The 9,257-nt window shown below is 34.1% G+C and overlaps 1 protein-coding gene across 1 annotated transcript in view; it reads left to right on the top strand.

The window, feature by feature from the left end:
- The first annotated feature begins 864 nt into the window (after positions 1-864).
- LOC149794118 (uncharacterized) overlaps positions 865-9,257 on the top strand; it is a 61,180-nt gene continuing 52,787 nt past the window's right edge. The window contains exon 1 of the mRNA XM_089968096.1: positions 865-1,050. The gene's annotated coding sequence lies outside the window, so the exon portion shown is untranslated. The remainder of the gene's footprint in view (positions 1,051-9,257) is intronic.

Here is a 9,257-nt window from a genome sequence, read left to right as displayed (position 1 = left end):
GGAAGCAAATGGTCCATTATTTCAGTGTTAAAAATATATAATAAAAAAGAACTTTCCCTATGAGTATTGTTGCACTTAAAGAACGGTTTAAGAATAATTGGATTCAAAATTGATATATAATTACAGGAGGGGGGATGTCATTTCATTGTAAACTTATGTTATGCCACTTTTTTTCATTTATGTGGTAAGAAAAGTCCAGAGTAATACATGTAGTCATATATGTGTAAAAAAAAAGATTACCATGACCCCAGTTTTGGATTGATATGCCTGTATGCACTTGTTCTTTTGGTAATTGACAGTTTGTGACAAATTAATTAACTCGCCGTTGTAATACTTTCAAGACTACATTTTGTTTCCAAGCAGTTATGGGAATGTGTATTATGTATTCTTATGCTAATTCCTACCATGTCACCTTAAGCATATTAATTTATAATTGACCTCATTATTGCAGGTTGTGTACATGTCATGCAGATGTGACATAGTTTCATTTCTTCAGACATGAAAATATTTAGATGAATCTGACCATGCAGAAGAGAAAGCACGTTTTGGTGATCAGATTAGTTGAGCTATTACTGTTGCTGCAGAAACTGCAAGTGCAGTGACATTGCAGTTCCCAGTGGTAATGGAGACACTGTAAGATGGAATAGCTTTGTTACTATAGTTGCATGTCTTGCTGTACAAACTATTTTCCCCACGAGACAAGCAATGGGTACATTTTACAGTGGTAGGATAAATCATTAATTGAATCAGTTCCCAGCTTTTTAACCCGCCACCCCTTGGTATGAAATGGTTTCAACTTCAGCTCTATTGGATCATTTCCCTTGAGTAGTCTTGCCTTCAGAATGTTCACGCCATATGTTGAGGGATGAGGCTGGCTAGCATGACTGTATTGATGTTTTCCCTGAGTCATGTAACTAACTGATCTAATTACAAAAATGCTTTTTAAGTGACTTGTGTTGGTGTGTTTTATAGGAAGCAGAATGGCTGTGGATGCACTGGAGGGAACTATGGTGCTATTGTTCAGATGTTAGGAAGAAGCAGTGGATTAATGTGAGTGTAACACTTAACCCAGTCTGTTGGGCTTGGTTATATGGTCAAGCTGTATTCCAGTCATCAAAGATCAATACATCGAAGGTCACTTGTGATCATTAGTCTTAGAGTAAAAAAAATATCTGGCAGATACTGTATGATGCCATGCATATTATTTTCTGTCTGAAAGATTGAATGTGCTTCTGTTTTTGGTGTTAAATACTGTACTTCACATAGTTATTGGTTCATGTTTCAGAAGGTGATTTAGCATAGTTGCATATGTGTAATGGGAACTGATGAAAAGCTTTCTCTTTGTTTAATTATTGGAGAGCAATAGATCTGTTTTAGATAAAACCATCCTAGATTTCATTTTAAGTCATAAAAATTATACACATGATTTGCCTTTTTTTATTGATATTGTAAGCATTTGTTTTGCAAATATTTTTGATTCTCTTTCCCCACTTGTATAGTTAGTTACTCACACAGTGTTCATCCTTCGACTAAAATTCTTGCCTGTGAAGATGCAATTTCACAATTGGTCCCTAGTTAACAAAATGTACTATATTGACACTTGTATAAGTGAGCAAGGTATTTATTTTGCCATAATATAACAAAGCTCTGTGTATGATTTTGAAATGGAAGTCCAAGGCAAGTCCAACATTAGAGTCCTGCCCAAGGAAAACTGTAAATATAATAGGAATCATGGATGTTAATTACAGCTTAAAAAATTGATGTACTGCTGTAAAACAAAGCATCGCTATAACAGAAAGTTTTAAACCCTGTTGATGGTAAATTTACATGTTGAGGAAGGAATGAACCAGTGAATGGTGGGGGGCATGTGATTTTTTTTCAAGCTGGATATTCTTTTTCCATTATCTTGTGGAATTTCTTTTTGTTTTCAGGTAATAAAATGGATGGAATAGATAGTTTTTTTGGGTTATAAATTAGAGCAAATTTTTTTTGTCAAGCTATTTAAAAGTTTGAAATAAAAAAGATTCAGGCTCTATCCCTTTCAAAATGTTTGATCCCTCACTGGAATGGTATTAACCTTGTTTTAGATATTTGGGCATTTATGTTGGGTTGTGCATAACTGCCCAAATCATGTTTGGTCCCTAACTGGTACTGTATTTACCTTGTTTTAATATTTAGACAATTATGTTGGGTTGTGCACAACTGCCCAAATACCTAAAACATGATAGGAAAAGTCAAAGGAAACTTGGACTATATATATATATATATATATATATATATATATATATATATATATATAATCCAAAATATGTCCAATGATCAGAAGGTCATTAATACATGACCATAAATATGTTGATGGTTTTTACTATGTTGTGTGATTCATAAGGTTATGAAGCTTGAACAATCATTAAAGATGTCATACTGCCTTTATAATTATTAGTGAAATCAGTTACTGGTACAGTAGTTGTAATTCAGTATGAATGAAACATTCAGGAAACCTACCCCAAGAGGTATTAGTCTTTTTGGTAGGGAAAGAAGATACGGCATAATTTATAATTTCCATTTGAAGAATTACGAATGATTCACCAGATGTTTACATAAAAATACAGATTGTTGAAATGTTCTGTTGTTTTTAGTCATGTACATTACTATTTTCATTGTGTATTTTTATTGTAGGTAGCTAAGACTTGACGAGTATTTAATGTACACACCCCACCCCAGTATTTTGATTTTGTGCAGTCATCCATCTTGCTCACTCTTTCACACTTGACCTTGTAAGAAAACTGTCATAAATACTATGGAGTCAAACTAGACTATATTAGATATTGGAACACCTTTTGTGAGTCCAAAGACATTATCAGATTCTGTAAACTCTGACCTCATTTTTAAGATTACAGGTCAATAGTGAATACTTTGCGTTGAGTGAATAAAAGGGGGTGGGGTTATAGGAGGAAGACATGTTTTAGCTTTCATAAACAAATCCGATTCAGTTTTTCACTTGAATCTAACCAGCTTTATAATTTCAGTAGCTCTCAGAGGTTGCCAACTAATTGCAAAGTTTGGTTGGGTTGTTCTAAGTGGGAACTGCTTGATGGAAAGTTAGTGTACATGTTTCAGAGCATGCTCAAGCTTCCAAGATTGATTTCTGTTTTATGAAATGATGAACATCTGTTTATATGATTTAATGGATATTACTGGTACTTCTAATAAGTTCATGGATTTACTGGAAATAGAGAAATGTTTGCTTTCAATTTCAGCATCCATTGGTATAAAATGGCATCATGGTCTCACTAAAACTATTAGGTGTGGGTCTTGAAAATTCATCTCTGTACCATGTATCTTAAAGTACCCCACTGTACCATGGATATAAATAGTACCCCACTGTACCATGGGTCTTGAAAATACAGCAGTGTAATATATGTACTATAGCTTTGAACAGAAAGATTTTTTTCTCCTATTTTATTTACTTTATGGAAAATTATTAAAAACCTTTTCCTGGAAATTACTTTAATTCAGCAAATTAGTGTTTGATGGAATTTTCATCAACGCTTTGAACCAATTGGTTCATTTCAGTACCAACCAACTAAAAGAAAATAGTTCATGGTAACCTATCCTCCATGCAAAATGAACTATGTTGACACTACCTTGCAAAATATGCAACCTAAATGCAAGGCACTGTATTGGAAACTCAATGTACAGTTTACTCTACCATGAAAAATATGTACCTAAATGCAAGGCATTGTATTAGAAACTCTGCCTATGTACAGCTTGCATTACCTTGAAAAAATGTGTACCTAAATTCAAGGCACTATATAAGTATATTAGAAACTCAATGTACAGTTTGCACTACTTTGAGAAATATGTACCTAAATTCAAGACACTATATTGGAAACTTTATGTACAGTTTACACCACCTTGACAATTATGTAACCTAAATGCAAAGCACTTTATTAGAAACTCTATGTACAGTTTACACTACCTTGAAAAAAATATGTACCTAAATGCATGTATACTGTTGACACTACTGTTTAAAAAGTTTTATGTGTGTATTTTTGTTTTAATAGCACTTCCAACATTATTGAAAATTAATGCCATGGAAACAGCAGCAGCCTTTCCCATGGGCATGCAGAGGCAACCATCTTGGTCTGACCTGGATGGTTGTCAAACCTTTGACCCTTGGATTACAAATTGGAATACAAACTGAGCTATTGTAGTGAAGAATATGTACATGTTAGAAACTCTAAATATACAGTTTATGCTACCTATAAACATCCAGGCAAACAGCATAATGATAAATTTAAATTAAAAAAATGTACCTAATACACCCATCGCATAGGATCCAGGATACATCTGGTTTCTTTATTTTAACAAGTCATCTGTTCATAATATAATTGGGTTGTTTGTTGCATCGTCATGAAATTTCTGTTAGTGATCTACTTTACAGTCATTGCTGTTTTATGTTATATTGTAATTTGTTGGCAGAGACATTGCTTGCCAAGCTGAGTTGTCTGCTGTAAAAATTATTGCCAAAATTTAGGGACTTAAGTTTTATCTTTTTTTTCCACAAAGAAAAGGTTACATGTATGTACAGAATGCATGGCATGATTAATTTCATGTTGGTATCAAATTGCTTGGTTGGAACAAGTGCTTCTGTATGATAATTTATGTAGATAGGGCATTAAAATTGTGACAGAGTTCTTTGTTTCACTTTCACAGTCAGCACAAATAGTAAACTTATATATCTATCAGAATGACATGGTACTTTGACCTTTCTTATAGAATACTTTAAACAAGTCACATCTGCACAAAATGGCCATGAAATTAAAATAAAAAAATGACAAAAGTCGAACATTGCAATACTTTTTTGTTGTTACTAATTTCAAAATAACTGCATGTTTCTAAACCTGTGATCCAAACAGATATTAAAAGACAGTTGCTTGTTTGTTTTTACAGCACATTTAACACATAGGCTTTCATATGCCAAGGAAATGGGAGATAAGTGTCTTGTCCAATGAGACACTGATACAGCCAGCCTGGGCAGGTATTCAACCCTAGGATTAAAGAATGAGATATTTACGTATGCTGTAGTGCCATGTGTAATAATAACTCAGCTATTGGAGCACAGGATCTGATGTGATCATGTTAGAATGCTCCATTATGTTGTATTATGAGGTGGGAACACATGCTGCTTTATGGCAGTATGTTTGTATATTTTTTAATCTGTAAAAACTAAATGCTAAAACGATATTTGATTTGTCATCCAAAAAATTAAAACGACTTGAGCTTTATTTTGACTAGATAATGAGGCGATGGAAGAGAAAGAAATGTTTTCTTTGGGTTGTAATCTTGTAACCTCTTTTAAACTTTATGATCATTCTGACTAATATGGTAATCTTAACACATGATTCAAGAAAATTTCGGATAACTAGAGAGCATCAGAAGTATGAAGATTGCATTTTGAAATATGTTCAAGAAGGTGCATTGTTCATGTAAAACGCAGCCGCGTGCTTCATGATTTTTCGTCATAATGATACCAGTTTGTTAGACAGCTTTGGGAACTTTAATTTAAATAGGGATTCTATGTGGTTTAGGGTAAATATTGTATTGATGTTGGCCATGGGACAAACTTCTTACAAAACTTCAAAATTGTATTGAAAGGATTTTTTAAAATTCTTGTTGTAAGTTAAAACTTCATTGGTAATTTCACAGTTGGAGAATCTTTAGGAAATTCAAGCTGTTTTGTGTTTAAAAAAAATATTTCAAAATATTTTTGCCCTCACAAAGTTACATTTTGCTTCATTCATGAAGAAAAGCACATAGAAAACAGCTTTATCATTAGTAAAGGTGTCTTTGGTTGCAATGATGGATATCAGAGATAATCAATTTATTTTAATATAGCGTTTTTGTATCTGTACCAATTAATTCTGGGCTGTTTGCTCTGATATAGCTGTGTTTCTGAGTGTTTTCACAATAGAACATTACAACAGCTGAGTTGGTCCAGTAAATATCACTTTTGCATGACCAGTTTCAGCAATGTTAATGTATATTCTGATATATAAAGATAATTGACAATGACTGTGTGATAATGAATAAATGACTGTGTGATAATGAATATATAACATTTGTGTTTGAGGTTATTATAACAGAACATGTCTTCAGTTTATCATGGTTTCTTTAGAGAACTTAACACAGCAAAGGATATATACAGGAAGGTGGAAAGAACTGTATACTGGCACTTATTTCACTCTCAGTCACTCAGTCCTTCCATTTTCTAATAGCACTGACTCACTGTCATAACCAGCTGTTGTAATTCTTCTTTTCACTGGTTAGATTTCACAATATTTGCACCCAAAGGAAATTAACCACATGCCTTTGTGTGTAGACTGTGAATGGGACTTGTACAGTAGGAATTTTTTGTAATGCCTCCCTTTGACAAAAAAAAGTCACTGAATATTGATTAGTTAGATTTGGCTGCATCTTGTTCAGATGACATCATTATAATTTAATCAGCATTATTGCATTTCCTGTGTTTTAATCTCTTTAATATGTTCCATCATTCCTTCTTGATTCTTTCATGTTTTCTTTCAGTTACACATTTATTATTTTTTTCTTTTCCATTTAACAACTTCAAGGCCATCTGCATCAATTCACAACATTTAATGTCATTTTAGTGGCATTAACTGAAGGATAATTTTTAAAATTTAGATTGGACTGCATTCTTTTCAAAATAACGAATCATTAACATTTCGTGAGATTTATTTCCATTTCTCATTTATTATTCTTTGTCATTTTATTACGGTTTTTGCCCAGTATTTTCTATCATGTGTTTTCTTTTGTTTGATCTTATGGAAATAGAAATAAGAACACTGATTTAATTATTAATATGGAAACATATACAGACAGTATTGATTAAAAAATAATGATAAGTCAATGGAATTCATGAAACTATCACATCTGTAGATTCGGGAGATAGTAGAGCTGTAGGCTGAGATTATCCATACTATATTAATTCATTAGTACATGCAGGGATCAAGCCTTTGAACAGGAAAAAAGAATGATTGGTGAAGTAAAAAACAAATGGGCACATGGAATGGTCTTAGTGACAGAGCATTGTTTAAGAGGGACATCTTTCATACTGCATAGATCATTCTTACCATCCTGTGTCAAAGGCATGCATAATACTTCAGGCCTTACGGCAGCGTCTTTAGTCTCGGCCATTCTGTGCCACAAGCATTTGGAATATTTTCAGGCCTTATTGCAGTATCTTTGGTCTCTGCCATTTTGTGCCACAAGCGAGCAGAATATTTCAGGCCTAATGGCAATAGGTTTCGTCTCTGGATTTTATGATACAGCCATGCAGAATATTTTAGACCTATTGGCTGGCTTTAATCTCTTATTATATGATACAGGCATACAAAATATTTCATGCCTTGTAGCTGTGACTTTAGTTTTTCTAAACACTTTGATCAGTTGTTTTAATCGGACAAGATATAATACGGATGCAGGAAAGCTCAAGGTAATCCAGATGCCTGTGAAGTAGAATGATGAGGATGGAAGTTAATATACAGCAGCTCTTGGTGTTGAGAATCAATATTTTAAATTAACTTTCAGAATCAGGTAAGCAAGTAATATTGTTTGAAGAAAAAAAATTCTGGCCATTGAACAAGTAGTGATGTAAAAACTGTACCTATGTCACTTTTTGCCGATTATGCCGATACTGCATATAGGTGATTATGAAAATTGCTGATATTGATTAATGAGACCGATTATTTCATTATTATTTGTTTTGTAACAATTACTGGTTCAGAAACATAAACCTATTAGTGTAATGCAAGCAGGTATTTTGCCGTGTGAGTTAAAACAAGGTTGTTTATGCAGCAAGTGAGTTTGAACTTTTATACAAAAACAAAACAGAAACCGGATAAGAAGTACATTGCTCTATTTATAAAAAACAACAATCACAGAAACATAAACCTTGAAAAACTTTAAAACTAACACTGATAAAACTTGTGGTTTGCCAGTTCAAGATATAAATGACTGAAAATGTATTAAGCTAGTCTTTTAACTTGCGTTCAGCGATGTTGGTCACCATTACAAGATTTCAATACATGACTAAAAAGTGTTAATTATGATAGCCCAATAATAATTACAATTAATAATATGCATGCTTTAAGACTAAATTTAGACATCACAGTAAGCTGGCTGCAGGTAATACTGAAAGCCTAGTTGAGGTAGGTTGCATTTAAGCAACAGTAACATTTCACCCTTCTCGCCAAGTAACGATCCATGACAATCAAAAAACATCTGGCTTGCGCCTCTAAACAGCTGCTCGCTCGGAATGCTTGAAGCTGGTGCAGACAAATAGCATCTAGCTAATTTGGCCATGTAAGGAAACTGAAACCTGTGAGCATTCCATCAGCCGTATATGTCTTCTTCTCATGGTAACAGAGGCCTGGCCAGATATAATTCAAGCATAGCGTCAACAGCATCATCCACATGGGTTGTTTCATTGACGGTATGGATGGGTTCATCACAGGCCACAGAAAACAAATCCTAGAGACACGATGTTGATGGTCCAATGATGTTTGTTTCAGTTTCAAGTTTGATGCATTCTGCTCTAAGCCGTTATTTTGAATCTGGTCACAAGGAATTCTTCACTGAATAGGTGATGTTTGAATTGTGGACCCAAGATGGTGGCCAAGACAAGCTTCTTGTTGCTGGCAATGTCAGCAAAGTTTGTGTTTAGTTATGTCAACATATCACGGCACATTGTCTGAATATCATGACTCACTTCATGCCCTCGAGCCAGCAACATTCGGAGGATTTTAAGGATAGGAAGAATGACGGATAGTGATGTTTGGAAATCACTTACTTCCTTGGTAATGTCTGCGAATGGGCCTAACGTGTCACGATATTGTTAATTAAGATTAATGTCGATTTCAGCCAGACGCATTGCTTTAACCAATGTACCAATGTCATGCAGAAGAACATGGATATGAGTTTTGAGAATGTTGTATTCCTTGCATAATTTGTCCAGTTTTTTCACCAAATATTCTCCTGTGTGATTCATCGAGAGGCGTTGCTGCTGAATATAACTGTTTCCGCTGAAAGTCTTCTGTCAGCCAGTGTGCCATAACACTTGACAAGGCTACACTGATGGACGGCTCTGACCATGCATCAGAGGTCAAACTAAAGTCAGATTGGGCAGAAACTAAATCACACACCTTGCTTTGTATCACCTTATGCATGTCAAGTAT

The sequence above is a fragment of the Sinohyriopsis cumingii genome, chromosome 8 (genome assembly GCF_028554795.1).
Source record: "Sinohyriopsis cumingii isolate HCF-2022 chromosome 8, ASM2855479v2, whole genome shotgun sequence".
In the NCBI taxonomy this organism is placed as follows: domain Eukaryota; kingdom Metazoa; phylum Mollusca; class Bivalvia; order Unionida; family Unionidae; genus Sinohyriopsis; species Sinohyriopsis cumingii.
The sequence above is the reverse complement of the archived record's forward strand: the minus strand, read 5'-3'. Positions and strand labels throughout refer to the sequence as shown.